Consider the following 15,537-nt stretch of genomic DNA (forward strand, 5'->3'; position numbering starts at 1 on the left):
GTTTCTTAAGTGTCACTGAGAAGTGTTTACCATCTACCATGTGTGAATGTGAGGCCCTGTTATGGTTTTTATTTCTTTCTTTGTTTGTTTCATAAGATTTATACTCAGTTTGGTTGTTAAAAAAATCCCGTCAAAGCGGCTTACAAAAAGATAAAACCATAAAAAAGGGGGGGAAACGACAATACACTAAAACAGTGGTTCCCAGTTGGTGGTCTGAGGACCCCAGGGGGTCCACATAATCCACCCAGGAGTTCCGTGGCACTGTCATGTTTTTGGGGGGGCCATAGGTAAAGGTAAAGGACCACTGGATGGTTAAGTCCAGTCAAATTTGACTATGGGGTGCGGCGCTCATCTCTGCTTTCAGGCCAAGGGAGCCGGCATTTGTCTGCAGACAGCTTTCTAGGTCATGTGGCCAGCATGATTAAACTGCTTCTGGTGCAATGGAGCACCATGACAAGTGCCAGAGCGCACAGAAACTCTGTTTACCTTCCCACCGCAGCAGTCCCTAATTATCTACTCGCACCAGTATGCTTTCAAACTGCTAGGTTGGCAGGAGTTGGGACAAAGCCATGGGAGCTCCCCCCATTGTGCAGATTTGAATTGCCGACTTTTTAATCAGCAAGCCCAAGATGCTCAGTGGTTTAGACCACAGCGCCACCCACATCCCTTGGGGGGGGGGTAGGGCATGCATGCTCTTGCGGAAATTCTTATTTTTTTTGCCAAGACCTCAATACTTAAGTGAGTCCCCAGTTCTGAATCACTTTGCAAGGGCACTGCCATAGGCCACAGTCTGCAGATGTCTGGGATAGATTTTGGTTTGCTTCAAGATCGACTTCCTCCTTGCCCCATATATGCATGTGGAGCTGTGTGACTGAATGGTTTTGAAACGGAGCTTCACTGTGTTAGCAGTTGCACCTTGATATTGTGCCTTACTAATGGGGCTTTGCACACAGGCACGGATGAAGATGTCATTCCCCATCCACTTTGAAAGCCTCTTGTCTCGAGGTACAACAAATTCTCAAAGGAGCACGTCTGATAGTGTCACAAAGAATAGTCTATTTTTAACAATGCCATTGTGGGTGTATGAATTATTTATGCTTATGTCACACTGTGGCTGGTATTATGTTCTGCTTGCAGTGCTGCATAGCATCTTGAATGGTGTAGCTGAGCAGCACACAGAATATTGTAGATCAAGTGATACCTCTTGGTTTTCATGTTTGGAAAACTGATTTCTGCTGATTGGCGTGTGTGGGCTTTTTTGCAGGTGAGGGGGCTACTGTATAAGATGGTCACAAATCATGAATCTAGTCTGGTGTTGAAGTGTGGGCTGTTTGGCATCACAAAAGATGAAAAAGATCAGGCTATTCATACTAGCTGAAATTGAGGAAAATTAACCGCATTACAATTATTCCCAAATTAGTCATCCTTCCCCTAAGGATGTGTAACACAGTTAAGAGCCTGTGAAATAAACATGAATGGCTTGGTGTGAATCTAACATGATTTTGGTCAGGAGTCCTCCATGGCCTCAGTTGCTGCTGTTTCTTTCCTCTTATGTGGTTGTTCTCCCTCCCATTTCATTTTAGAGCTACTCTTAGCATTGTGTCTGTAATGCAATGTTGTGTAAATGTTCGTGTTTCCATTTGCCTTTCAGTTATTTAAATTGCTCATATTTTCAAGTAGTGGTGCTTTGATGCCTGTTTCTATTGCATAATACTGTTCACTGCTGATTTTTTTTTTTAAAAAAGCAACATCCTATATACTAAACTCATTATTGAAGTGTGGATTCTTAGGTAGGTAGGCCAAAATCCATCCACAAAACAGGGAGTTACCTATAGGTTTGCCAAAATGCAATATATACAGGGGGAGAAAACCCCAAATGGCTCAATGACGACTAACAGTGTCCAGTGGGCATGGAAGGCTGAGCAGGTATTTGAGGATGGGGATGGAGGGCATGGCATAGCTGGCAAGGCCAAGTGTCTTTTGTGGGGGGGAGGTGTTTCTCTCTCGAAAACATGTATTCTTTCATCTGAGTAGTCGGGGGGGGGGGAGGACAAGGTTTAGGTTTCATTTAAACAACAAAAACAAACCTATGAAGGAGTCTGTGAATGTGCTTGACCTGAAATGCTGAATATCAGAGAAATCTTCCTGACAGTGCAATTTATTTTCCTGTGCAATTATCTCCCAAGAGATGTGCCCTCCAAAACCCTATTGATTGAGTCATTTAAAACTAAACTGACCAAAATTCTGATAAATGTCCAATAGACAGGACTGTTACATTTTGAAGGGGGGGCCTGAAGGATGTGAGTCTGTAGGTTCTTAATAGTTCTTGACAAAATGATTCCATGAATACTATCCTCTTTAAAATCAGGGCTGCAGTGTGTTTTCTAATCAGTGTGTTTCATTTTCTGTGTTACTTGTGAACGATATGAATCACGTCTTTGGGGAGATCTCACCAACCTTCCATCTCTTTCCCTGGGGGACTCCTGCGAAACAGTCTTCGGTCACAGCTTGCTGCTATATTCTCACAGACTAGCAGCTATAAAGGAGTTGTGACTTGCTTGAACAACTCCAGGCACGCCTGGAAGAAGCGGACCATTTGGATCCCTTCCAGTCGGGATTCAGGCCTCATCATGGGACTGAAACTGCCTTGGTCGCACTGGTTGATGATCTCCGGCGGGCTAGGGACAAAGGTGAGAGCTGTTTCCTAGTTCTGCTGGATCTCTCAGCGGCGTTTGATACCATCCACCATAACATCCTTCTGGACCGTCTTGAGGGGCTGGGAGCTGGAGGCACTGTCATACAGTGGTTCCGCTCCTTCCTCCTGGGCCGTGTTCAGAAAGTGGTGGTGGGGGATGAGTGTTCAGACCCCTGGGCTCTCACTTGTGGGGTGCCTCAGGGTTCTGTCCTCTCCCCCATGCTTTTCAACATTTACATGCAGCCACTGGGAGAGATCATCAGGAGGTTTGGGCTGGGTGTTTATCAGTATGCAGATGATACCCAGCTCTACCTCTCTTTTAAATCAGAATCAGTGAAGGCGGTGAAGGTCCTGTGTGAGTGTCTGGAAGCGGTTGGAGGATGGATGGCGGCTAACAGATTGAGGTTGAATCCTGACAAGACAGAAGTACTGTTTTGGGGGGACAGGAGGCGGGCATGTGTGGAGGATTCCCTGGTCCTGAATGGGGTAACTGTGCCCCTGAAGGACCAGGTGCGCAGCCTGGGAGTCATTTTGGACTCACAGCTGTCCATGGAGGCACAGGTCAAATCTGTATGCAGGGCAGCTGTTTACCAGCTCCATCTGGTACGTAGGCTGAGACCCTATCTGCCTGCAGACTGTCTCGCCAGAGTGGTACATGCTCTGGTTATCTCCCGCTTGGACTACTGCAATGTGCTCTACGTGGGGCTACCTTTGAAGGTGACCCGGAAACTACAACTAATCCAGAATGCGGCAGCTAGACTGGTGACTGGGAGCGGCCGCCGAGACCATATAACACCGGTCTTGAAAGACCTACATTGGCTCCCAGTACGTTTCCGAGCACAATTCAAAGTGTTGGTGCTGACCTTTAAAGCCCTAAACGGCCTCGGTCCAGTATATCTGAAGGAGCGTCTCCTCCCCCATCGTTCTGCCCCGACACTGAGATCCAGTGCCGAGGGCCTTCTGGCGGTTCCCTCACTGCAAGAGGCCAAGTTACAGGGAACCAGGCAGAGGGCCTTCTCGGTAGTGGTGCCCGCCCTGTGGAACGCCCTCCCATCAGATGTCAAAGCGATAAACATCTACCTGACATTCAGAAGACATCAGGGAAGTTTTTAATATGTGACATTTTAGTGTATCTTTCATCTTTGTTGGAAGCCGCCCAGAGTGGCTGGGGAAACCCAGCCAGATGGGCGGGGTACAAATAATAAAATGTTGTTGTTGTTGTTGTTGTTGTTGTTGTTGTTGTTGTTGTTGTACAGTGGTACCTCGGGTTAAGTACTTAATTCGTTCCGGAGGTCCGTTCTTAACCTGAAACTGTTCTTAACCTGAAGCACCACTTTAGCTAATGGGGCCTCCTGCTGCCGCCGCCCGATTTCTGTTCTCATCCTGAAGCAAAGTTCTTAACCCAAGGTACTACTTCTGGGTTAGCGGAGTCTGTAACCTGAAGCATATGTAACCTGAAGCGTATGTAACCCGAGGTACCACTGTATCAACCAGAAAGTGTGATATTACCTATAAAGAGCCTGCACCAGTGTTTTTGTCTGGGTCCTAACACATATTGTACATAGCTTAAATATGATTAAAATGTGTGAAAAGTTTTCATTAAAAACGTAAGTTTACTTCAAAATAGCAAACAATATTTACATCAGCAGTTCTCACACTTCCCCCCAACCCACGACCACTGGAAAAGTGGCTGAAGCTCTTGGCAGACTTCCTAATTACCATATTTTGCGCTCCATAAGGCGCACCAGACCATAGGGTGCACCTAGTTTTTAGGGGGAGGAATCAAGAAAAAAACTTATTCCCCGCCCCGCCCCAAAGAGCAAAGAAGCCAAGACAGCGAGTGGGATGGATCCCGCTTGCTGTCTTGGCTTCGTTTTTAGCTGCGGGGCTGGGAGCGGCGGCAAGGTTGCGAAGCCTTTGGAGCGCAGCACGAGTTCCCGCTGCGCTCCAAAGGCTTCAGGCGGCTATCCCTGAAGTCTGGAGAGCAAGAGGGGTCGGTGCTCACTGACCCCTCTCGCTCTCCAGGCTTCAGCGAAAGCAACGCGTAGCCTCCGGAGCGTGGAGGGAGTGCTCCCTTTGCACTTTGGAGGCTTCGCGTTGCTATCGCTGAAGCCAAGGAGCCTGCATTCGCTCCATAGGACGCACACACATTTCCCCTTAATTTTTGAAGGGGGAAAAGTGCATCCTATAGAGTGAAAAATACGGTATTTTTTCTGTCTGTTGCAGCAATTGTCATTGCCCCCTCTCGGGGACAACGAAATTACTTGACTGCTCCATAAAAACACTAATTAAAACAATACAGTATAGTACAGCAAGGAAGATTAGATGACTTTCAAAGTCCAGGCTTCCCATTCAGGGCCGAAATCGCTCTGGAGAAGAAGCTGTTCTTAAGACGGCTCGTTCTTGTCTTCATCGTCCTGTATCTCCGTCCCGACGGCAGGAGCTCGAAGAGACAGTGACCAGGATGCGATGGATCTTTTACTATGTCCAGTGCCTTCCTATGGCACCTTGTGGCATAAATCTGCTCTAAGGTGGAGAGTGGGCAGCCAACAATGCTCTCTGCTGCCTTAACAACTCTGCACAACCCCATCCTGTCCTGGGTAGTACAGCTTCCGTACCACACACATAAGCCATAAGTGAGCACGCTCTCAATGGCACAGTGATAGAAGGCAAGCAGCAGTTTCTGCGGAAGATGGTTTTTCCTTAGAATTCTCAAAAAGTACAGTCTCTGCTGCGCCTTCTTCACAAGCCCCCTTGTGTTGACACTCCAGGACAGATCCTCTTGTAATTCAATGCCCAAAAATCTGAACGTTGTTACCCTCTCCACACAGACCCCATCAATCAAAAGTGGCTGGACATTGCTCTTCTGTCTCCTGAAGTCCACCACAAGCTCCTTTGTCTTCCTTGTATTTATGAGCAAGTTGTTAGCTCTGCACCACTCTGTCAGCCGCTCCACCTCATCTCTATAATCCGTTTCGCCCTCCCTTTCAGGGATGAGCCCAATCACGGTTGTGTCATCTGCAAATTTGACAACCCTATTATTAGGGTGAGCAGCGACACAATCGTACGTGTAGAGAATATAAAGGAGCGGACTGAGTACGCATCCCTGTGGTGTTCCTGTGTTAGTCTTAAGCATATTAGAGGTATAAGGGCCCAACCGAACCCTCTGGGGGCGGTCTGACAAAAAGTCCAATATCCACCCACAAAGTGATAACGGAAGCCCCAGATCTTCCAGTTTAGACATCAGACGCTGTGGTAGAATGGTATTAAATGCCGAGCTGAAATCTAAAAAAAGCAGTCTGGCATAACCCCCCCGCTGCTCCAAATGTGCAAGGACAGCATGGAGGGCAATCGCCACAGCGTCCTCCGTCGATCTTTTCGTTTTATAAGCAAATTGGAATGTGTCCAGTCCCTCTGGTAGGCAGGCAATGACATAATTTCGTACCAGCTTTTCAAAGCACTTCATGATTATAGGTGTGAGTGCTACTGGACGAAAGTCATTCAGATCTTCTGGGTTAGATTTTTTTGCTATTGGAACGATAATAGAGGACTTTAGGCAGGATGGAACAATAGCCTGGGCTAGGGATCGATTTAAAATCCCAGTGAAAACTCCTGCTAGTTGATCTGCACAGTCTCTCAATACCCTTCCAGCTACCCCATCTGGCCCTGCGGCCTTCCTTGGGTTGATTCCCTTCAACACCTTCCTCATCTCTTCTTTTTCCACAGAGACTACTACATTCCTTTGTACTGATGATGGTGATGGTAGTGATGATGGCAAAGCCTTCCCAGGGAGTGGTGGTGGTGGTGGTAAAGCCTCAGCAGGTGTTGCTGCAGATGTTACTTCAAAACGGGCAAAAAAGGCATTCAAATCCTCTGCGAGGGATGCCCCTCCCTCGTCTGCCAGGGAATCCTTGGATTTATACCCTGTTAATTCTTGTACACCTTGCCACACCTGCCTGGTGTTGTTACTTTGTAGATGATTCTCCAGCCGCTGTCTATACGCCTCCTGATGATTTTTCATTGCATTTTTACAGACATGCCACAGACCACCTGAGTGGACCAACCATTACTGCTTTCATTCTGAAATAAATTTTTCTTGTTCTGAAATTACACCATGTTCTGCACAGGGTCTTTGTCTTTTCTACTGATTTCCCAAGTAGCTCCTTTAAGAAAAACCTACACATTAATGGTATAGCACTACTACTTTTTGTAAACCTCCTTCTAAATATCTTTTGAAAGCATTAAATTAGAGTCATCTGGCACATCTGGCAGCTTTTCTGTCTTATCAGTGGCCATAGATACATTCTCTATATTGAACTCATTTTCATCTTGTTTTCCCCATCTACAGTGAGGGGGGAAAGTATTTGATCCCCTGCTAAATTTGCCCGTTTGCCCTCTGACAAAGAAATGACCAGTTCATTATTTTAATGAGGTTTATTGTAGCTGTGAGAGACAGAATAACAACAGGAAAACCTCCAGAAACCCAGAAGTCAAGAGATTGATGTGCATTATAATGAGTGAAATAAGTATTTGATCCCTTTGCAAAAGATGACTTAGTACTTGGTGGCAAAACTCTTGTTGGCAATTACAGAGGTCAGACATTTCTTGTAGGTGGCCACCAGGTTTGCACACATCTCAGGAGGTATTTTGTCCCACTCCTCTTTGCTGATCCTCTCCAAGTCAGTAAGATTTCGAGGCTGATGTGTAGCTACTCAAACCTTCAGCTCCCTCCACCAATTTTCGATGGGATTAAGGTCTGGAGACTGGCTAGGCCACTCCAGAATCTTAATGTGCTTCTTCTTGAGCCACTCCTTTGTTGCCTTGGCCGTGTGTTTTGGGTCATTGTCATGCTGGAATACCCATCCTCGACCCATTTTCAATGCCCTGGCTGAGGGAAGGAGGTGCTCACCCAAGATTTGACGATACATGGTCCCGTCCTTCGTCCCTTCGATGCGGTGAAGGTGTCCTGTCCCCTTAGCAGAAAACACCCCCAAAGCATTACTTTCAAGTTTCTTGCTACAATTAGGGGAAAAACAGCTGTGAATTTAATGGCTGCCTTGTTATGTGTACTGCACATCCTCCGTTTCCCCTCTTCTCTATCCTTACTCTTGTATCAGTTCATTTTTTTTAGGTTGTGAACCTACTGACAGGATCTATTCGATTAAATTATGATTTATGCAGCACCTGGGTTTTTAGGAGTTTAAGAAATAATAATCATAGAATCAGAATCGTAAAATTGGAAGGGATTCCATGGGTCACCTAGCCCAACCCTCTGCAAGGCATTAATCTCAACAAAGCCTATGGCACCCAGTTTTCCCAGACCATCTCCCATCCAAGTACTAACAAGGCCTCACCCTGCTTAGCTTCTGAGATCACACAAAATAATGATAATATGTTCACAAACTTTATATCCTACAACAGGGAGCTCTTAGTCCAGTTGTCTGGTCTACCCAGCAAAGGATATGCTCAGGTTCCTACCTATTTCCTCAACTCAGTTTGAATCCAGAAACCTAATCTGCAGCCTTTTAAAAATCCCAGTGGTGTTACTTTAATTAAAACCATAAAGAACCACACTCTGAAACAATAGCATTTGTGACTACCTGCAAAGTGCATTCTGTCCTTATTTGTTGCATTTCTCCATGATGGTCATTTATTTTCAGCACGGAGGCTGCTGGAGATGTGTCCTACCTTCACAATTATATTAAAACAGGATAGGTTTCCTTCTCCATAGGGCATTTACCATTTAGAGTAAATTGGCTTTGGTATAACAAATTATGCTGACGTTTTTTCCATATGAGTGAGATGTATGCTTGGTTGTCTAAACGTGCATTTCACAAAAATAGAAAGTCAAGTATTAAAGACGGGTTTGCAGTAAGAGCTTGTTGTTGTTGTTGTTGTTTAGTCGTTTAGTCGTGTCCGACTCTTCGTGACCCCATGAACCAGAGCACGCCAGGCACTCCTGTCTTCCAGTGCCTCCCGCAGTTTGGTCAAACTCATCTTGGTAGCTTCGAGAACACCATCCAACCATCACATCCTCTGTCGTCCCCTTCTCCTTGTGCCCTCCATCTTTCCCAACATCAGGGTCTTTTCCAGGGAGTCTTCTCTTCTCATGAGGTGGCCAAAGTATTGGAGCCTCAGCTTTAGGATCTGTCCTTCCAGTGAGCACTCAGGGCTGATTTCCTTAAGAATTGAGAGGTTTGATCTTCTTGCAGTCCATGGGACTCTCCAAGAGTCTCCTCCAGCACCATAATTCAAAAGCATCAATTCTTTGGCGATCAGCCTTCTTTATGGTCCAGCTTTCACTTCCATACATCACTACTGGGAAAACCATAGCTTTAACTATACAGACCTTTGTTGGCAAGGTGATGTCTCTGCTTTTTAAGATGCTGTCTAGGTTTGCCATCGCCTTTCTCCCAAGGAGCAGGCGACTTTTAATTTCGTGACTGCTGTCACCATCTGCAGTGATCATGGAGCCCAAGAAAGTAAAATCTCTCACTGCCTCCATTTCTTCCCCTTCTATTTGCCAGGAGGTGATGGGACCAGTGGCCATGATCTTCGTTTTTTTGATGTTGAGTTTCAGACCATATTTTGCGCTCTCCTCTTTCACCCTCAATAAAAGGTTCTTTAATTCCTCCTCACTTTCTGCCATCAAGGTTGTGTCATCTGCATATCTGAGGTTGTGGAGGAACTCACAGGGTTAAGAAGTTCTGAGTGACGTCTCACATTCTGAGGCGTGGTTTTAGAATACTGAGGGGAGTGTTTTCTGTGTCTCAGTCAGTGTGTGTTTTGCTCCGTTGCGAGAGAGCAGCCATGAGTGCATTGTCACCAGGAGGTTTATAACTGTTGTGTTTTGCTAAGGGAATAAAAGACTTAAAACTAAGATAAGGAGACAGCCTGCGTTCAGCCTGAGTTATTGCGCACACGCGGCGACCCTGCTTCTGTTCCGCTGTGTTTACGTGCTGCTGGAGTCGGAGGTCCCTGGGGGAAAATCAGAGCCGCGCAGCGGAAGCGTGCCGGACCCCCCGGGATGGCTGAGGTTATGGGGTCATCAGCAAACGCCTGAAGCAGAGATAAGCAACGTTCGTGCGTGTGGAGAAGCCGGCTGAGGAGAAGCTGGTGCCAGCCAGAGCTGTGCCTAACGTTTGAGGCAGAGGGGAGCTCGCTGGGAAGATCTGATCTGCTGGACCGGGAGGTGCTACTGCTGTTACTGTAAGTAGGCTGGGCCCCAGGTGAAGATGGCAGACAGCCAGAAGTCGTCAGTCCCTTTTGATAAGGTGGACGGGAGCAAGCCCTGGGTCACGTGGCAGGCACTGAAGAAAGTAGTGGGAGCCAGGCCAGAGGGGGCTGAGAATTGCTCTGAGGAAGCACCAAGCCCAGGAGGGGCTGAGGGACGCCCAGAAAGCCCAGAGGGGGCTGGGACTGTGTTGGAAGGCTGTAACAATGCCTCCACACATGAGCTGTGTGCTGGAGAGCAGCTGAGAGAAGAGAAGAGAAATGCAGTGGCAATCTGTTCCACTGGGAACTTTGCACCTGAGAGTGGGGGTGCAGGCCATTCCAAGGGTCTTGAGAGTGCCCAGGCTGTTTGGCAGGAGCTGGAGGGGGTTTGCAGAGAAACCACAGCAGAAGCCAAAGGCCACGTCCCCAAAAGCAGAAAAGCCTCAAGGAGTGCTGCTGGAAAGGTTGAGGGGGGGCAGAGAAGACCAAAGGCAAGTTTGCAAAGTTTTCCACTCGGCGTTGTTTTGTCTGCAATTCTTCTGACCATCTGTGTTGCAGCTGCCCACAGAGAGCAAGGGAGACAGGGCAGGATGTGTCCAAGGTTGCTTCCCATGGGAACCAGCCGGGTTTCCATGGCAACCAGTCCAGAAGAGGAGGCAGGCGTGGGAAACCGCAGATAGTACGTGCTCCAGAGGGGGAAGGAAACGCTTATCAGCTGACTGCTTCAATGGCAGTGTTGGACAACACCACCTGCAAGGTCGGGAACAGCAGGAAGTCTGTTGCTAAGGCAACAAAGAAGGACAACTCCAGTGAGGAGAGAGTGCTGCGTTGGGTTGTGGACTCGGCCGCTAATGCCCATCTGGTAACAGAGACACCTGGTGTCGAGATAAGGAACTGCAGAGCTGTTTCAGCTGGGAAAACAGTTGTCTTTGCTGATCATTCACAGAGACATGTGACTCATGTTGCAAACTTGTTTGTCTCTTTCTTACAGGCAGAGCTGAAGGTCTACGTCGTACCTGAGATAAAACATTGTCTTTTATCTGTACCTTGTCTCTTACAGGAGGGATATGCAGTGTGTTTTGAGAAAAATGTTAGTACAATTTCCAGAGGGGGGACGCAGCTAGCACGTATTGAGAAGAATCAGAACAACCTCTTTGTTCTGGAAACACCTCTGGAGGGTGAGGGGAATACTGGGAAAGCCACTGATCACACTCATGTGCCGTGTGCTTGCGTGTGGCACAAGAGAATGTCACATGGTTCCTGTGAAGACATTCAGATGTTATCAGAGTGCACCAAAGGTTGCAAGGTAAAAGAATGTGGTCAACCTTTGAATTGCAGAGCTTGCAGAAAAGCCAGGAACAAGGGATTTAATCATCCCAGGGTGGAGAGAGTAACCACAAAGCCTTTTGAGCTTGTACATGCAGACCTTTTTGGTATGCCACAGCCAAGTCTGGGCAAGGCCAAGGTTCTGATGGTGCTGACAGATGAATTTACGCAGAACGCATGGGCGTACACGCTGAGAACTAAGGAGGAGGCAACACAACTGATCAAAGATTGGGTTGCCGAGGTGGAACTAAGGTTCTCCACCAAGGTGCAGGGGTTCAAGTGTGACCGAGGTTCAGAGGTCACTGGGTCTGCTCTAAAGGGTTTCTTTCGCCAGAGAGGGATACGTCACAAGGTGACTTCTCCTCAGGAGAGTGGCGTGGCAGAGCTTAGGAGTAAAGCTCTGGTTCAAGCATCAGAGATTCTACTGGATGACTCTGGTTTGCCTCAAAGTTTTTGGGGGGAGGCGGTAAAGACAGCCAATTTCACGATGAACAGGTGCTACAGTTCAGTGGTAGGTGAAACCCCGTATTTCCTGCTTCATCGAAAGAAGCCGCTTGTGCATTTCTTTCGTGCTTTCGGTAGCAGAGCCATGGTGCCTGTACCAAAGTTTCAGCAGCAGGAGGGTGGCCCAAGGTACCAGGAAATGATCTTCTGTGGGTATGAACCTACGACAAAGGGATGGAGGTTCGCATATCCAGAAGGTGATCAGACCAAGCTTCTGGTCAGTAAACAGGCTGAGTTCTTTGAGCAGGATGGTTGGGCAAGGCGCAAAGCGAGCTCTGACGTTCACTCAGATTGTCTGTCTGACTCTGAGGAGGAGGGAGAGCCAGAGCCTGAACCTGCTGGTGGAGACCAGGTCCCTGAACAGAGTAGGGCGTCTCCACAGGTTGTTAAAAGAGTGTCCAAGAGTGAGCCCTCATCTCCTGTACGCGTAATGGAGAAAGCTCACAGACGTGTCAAGTCAGAGGGGGACTCTTCTGATGAAGAGGAAGACGCACATGCTGGCCCCAGTGGGTCAGAAGGAGCACCCCAGTTTGTGCCCAGACGGTCATCTCGGGCTACAAAGGGAATTCCACCTGAGAGGTTTCAGGTCACAAATGCGTGGGTTGGTTTCGCACAGTGCGAACCTGAGATTTGTGAGGTTCAACAGGTGCCTAACAACGATGCCAGGAAGGGGCGAAAGGCAATGGGGAAAGTGTTGAACACTCAGAGGTCTATAAATATGTGTTCACAACTCCTCTCAGAATGTGATTCGAGAGGGGGTGTGGAGAGAGGCTCAGAACTCACAGGGTTAAGAAGTTCTGAGTGACGTCTCACATTCTGAGGCGTGGTTTTAGAATACTGAGGGGAGTGTTTTCTGTGTCTCAGTCAGTGTGTGTTTTGCTCCGTTGCGAGAGAGCAGCCATGAGTGCATTGTCACCAGGAGATTTATAACTGTTGTGTTTTGCTAAGGGAATAAAAGACTTAAAACTAAGATAAGGAGACAGCCTGCGTTCAGCCTGAGTTATTGCGCACACGCGGCGACCCTGCTTCTGTTCCGCTGTGTTTACGTGCTGCTGGAGTCGGAGGTCCCTGGGGGAAAATCAGAGCCGCGCAGCGGAAGCGTGCCGGACCCCCCGGGATGGCTCAGGTTAGGCAGTAAGAGCTAGGTTATCATAAATGTTACAGCTTATGGCTGCTTTACAGTATTTAAAATAAGCAGAATTTCGGTTTGAGAAGGTTGCATTATTGGACAGCAAACTCCAAATATTTACAGAATGATAAATCTGATTTAACTTGGAGAGTATTGATACTGAGTTTTTGTTGTTAAATCAGACCAGCTAATACTAGTTTTAAGCAATATGTTCCTCAGTATACGATCCTGTACTTTCTTTTGGTAAAAAAAGAGGTGCTTGTCCTCCCATCTTGATAAAAGTGTCCTGGGTGCCAGCACAGCATGGCTGCCATGGGCTGCACACACAAAATGGAACAGGACTCTGCAGGGCCTTTTTTCAGCCAGAACTCACTGGAACTCAGTTCTGGCACCTCCCAGGTGGGTGTCATTGCCATAATAAGAGAACAAGGGAGGATTTGTGGTGAGTTCTGGCACTTTTCCCCCTAGAAAAATATCACTGGTACTCAATGAATATTATCACAAAAACACATACCGATCCAATTCCACTTCTTCATGTGACGTCCCAAATCCTTCGCCCACTTTTTCATAAGGTTACAACATACTCAGTGACACTCTCAGATCTAATAACAAGAATATATAAAAAAATCTTTGCACAGGGGATTACTTTTCTCCCTCATTTGATAATATTTTCTACACACAGATAATGGGGTATTTCTTGCTTGAAAGTACTGGAAGCACGAAGGTATTACACCTCCCCTTCTCTCTTCAGAAACTGGAATGTTTTTGACCGTTTTCCAAATTTTCAGGACTATGTAGATTGTGATATATCCATATTGATACATCGCTTGTCACACCTGATATGTGATGGTTCATTGTTTAAAAAGACGTGCATAGTCATAAACCAGGACACAGACTTGATCTTGACTGCTAGAGAGAAATAAACTAGGAGACATGGGCACAGCTGGGGGGGGCAGCGGGGGGGGAGCTACCCACCAATCAAGTAAGTAAATAAAAATACTTAACTGACCATTTGCATCGCAGATACCTTGGTTCTGCACCCTCAACATAAAGCCTGCCCCCCCAAATAAATCCTGGCTACGCCCTTGCTAACAGAATTGTACTCAAGTTTATAAAGCATTTTTTTCATGGTACCGTATTAAACCTTTTATTAATTTCTTCTTCTTTTGTTTTCAACAGTTTCCTCAGAGAGAAGCCAGTCATTTAATGAGGCTTGTTTAACAGCCTGATAATAGGATGCAATATTACAGCGGTGGTGAACCTATGGCATGCGTGCCAGAGTGGGTATGCGGAGCCCTCACTGCTGGCACGCGCGCCATTAGCCCATCTGCGCTGTTGTTTTGTTGTTTTTTCCATTTGTGCTCCCGCTGCTTCCCACGCTACTGCGGGCATCCACTGCTTAAACCCGGAACTTCTTCTTTTTTTTTTTTTGCTGGTAGCTGGTGATTGTGTTTGGCGATTGGTCTGTTTTTCAATTGGCTGCAGCAATGGCTGTTTCTGATTGGGTGTAACAGCGTTCATTATTTGACCCTCGTGATTTTTTTTCTGCACTTTTTTCGGTGCTGCGTATTAGTTCCCAGCTCCCCACTCCAAGCCAGGCCTCGCCCATTCCCTCCCCCCCCCATCTCCAATCCTCTGCAGGCCCCTGACCTGCCTGGGCTAGGAGGGCACCTGCACCCGCTGCCTCCCTGCACGCCTGGCCCAACCCAGCCTCACCCCTTGGCTGTGGCGACGATCCCTCCTTCTCTTGTCTTTTTAATTAAAGCCTTAGTTGCCATATCTGGCAGTTTCCTAAGCCAAATAAATTGTCATTTATTAGGTTTAGCCATTTACTGTAGCCAATAGAATAGGTTGCAGTGTGTGTTTGGTTGTGTGCACTTGTGGTGCCCACAACAGTATCTCTAGCTTGCCAGTGTTCCCACAGGTCCAAAGAGGTTGGTGACATGAATTATACCATGAAAATCCCCTCCCAAGCCATGAATCTAATCAGCTCTTTGATAGAAAGCTGTTGCAAACACCCACGCCTCCAGGTGGTGAGAGACTTCCTACATAGGATTGAAGATCACTAAAGAATACTATGTTTTTTGTGATTCGTGGTTTTATTTACACATGTATACAGGTGGAATGTGAGATGATGGAAGGGCTCACAGCTTCAACACTCCAACAGTTTGCATCCTCCATTAGCATTCTAGCAGCAAGGCGGGCAAACTGTAGTTGGGACTCATCACTGAGAGCAAGTCAGGCCTCTGTGCCTTCCCAGCTTCTGGCTCCAGGTGAGAATAGACAAGGCTGTCCCATTAGGGCATGTTGAATTTTTAAACTTTCAAATTCCAAAAATATGGAGTACTAAAAAGTTGTAACATGATGGGAATTCAAAAGATATTTTGGTTAAATTAATATAAACGAAGTTATATTAATTTAGTAAGTAATATGCATGTCAAATTGCATAGAAATCATTAAAAATTATTGCCAAGTACTTGCAGTTATAGGATATATTAATATTATTTCAACTTATTATTAATAATATTATTAATATTTAGCATTACCTGACATATTCAGAAAGTAACATTAAAATTCTTTGATTTCCCAAGAAGTTTATGTGCTTTTTAATCAAATGTAGATTTACCAAGCTAAATGTTGTTGAATCAAAAAAATTGTAATAGTTTTG

General features: G+C 46.6%; 1 protein-coding gene across 12 annotated transcripts in view; it reads left to right on the top strand.

The window, feature by feature from the left end:
* The window catches only part of LOC128400250 (poly(rC)-binding protein 3-like), a 285,355-nt gene that overhangs the window by 104,854 nt on the left and 164,964 nt on the right, over positions 1–15,537 (top strand). For 5 of the 12 annotated variants that reach the window (XM_053362385.1, XM_053362389.1, XM_053362395.1 and 2 more), the window contains one exon: positions 14,989–15,142. The exons of the other annotated variants lie outside the window; for them this stretch is intronic. The gene's annotated coding sequence lies outside the window, so the exon portion shown is untranslated. The remainder of the gene's footprint in view (positions 1–14,988; positions 15,143–15,537) is intronic. 12 annotated transcript variants of the gene reach the window in all.

The sequence above is a fragment of the Podarcis raffonei genome, chromosome 13, assembly GCF_027172205.1.
Source record: "Podarcis raffonei isolate rPodRaf1 chromosome 13, rPodRaf1.pri, whole genome shotgun sequence".
In the NCBI taxonomy this organism is placed as follows: Eukaryota; Metazoa; Chordata; class Lepidosauria; order Squamata; family Lacertidae; genus Podarcis; species Podarcis raffonei.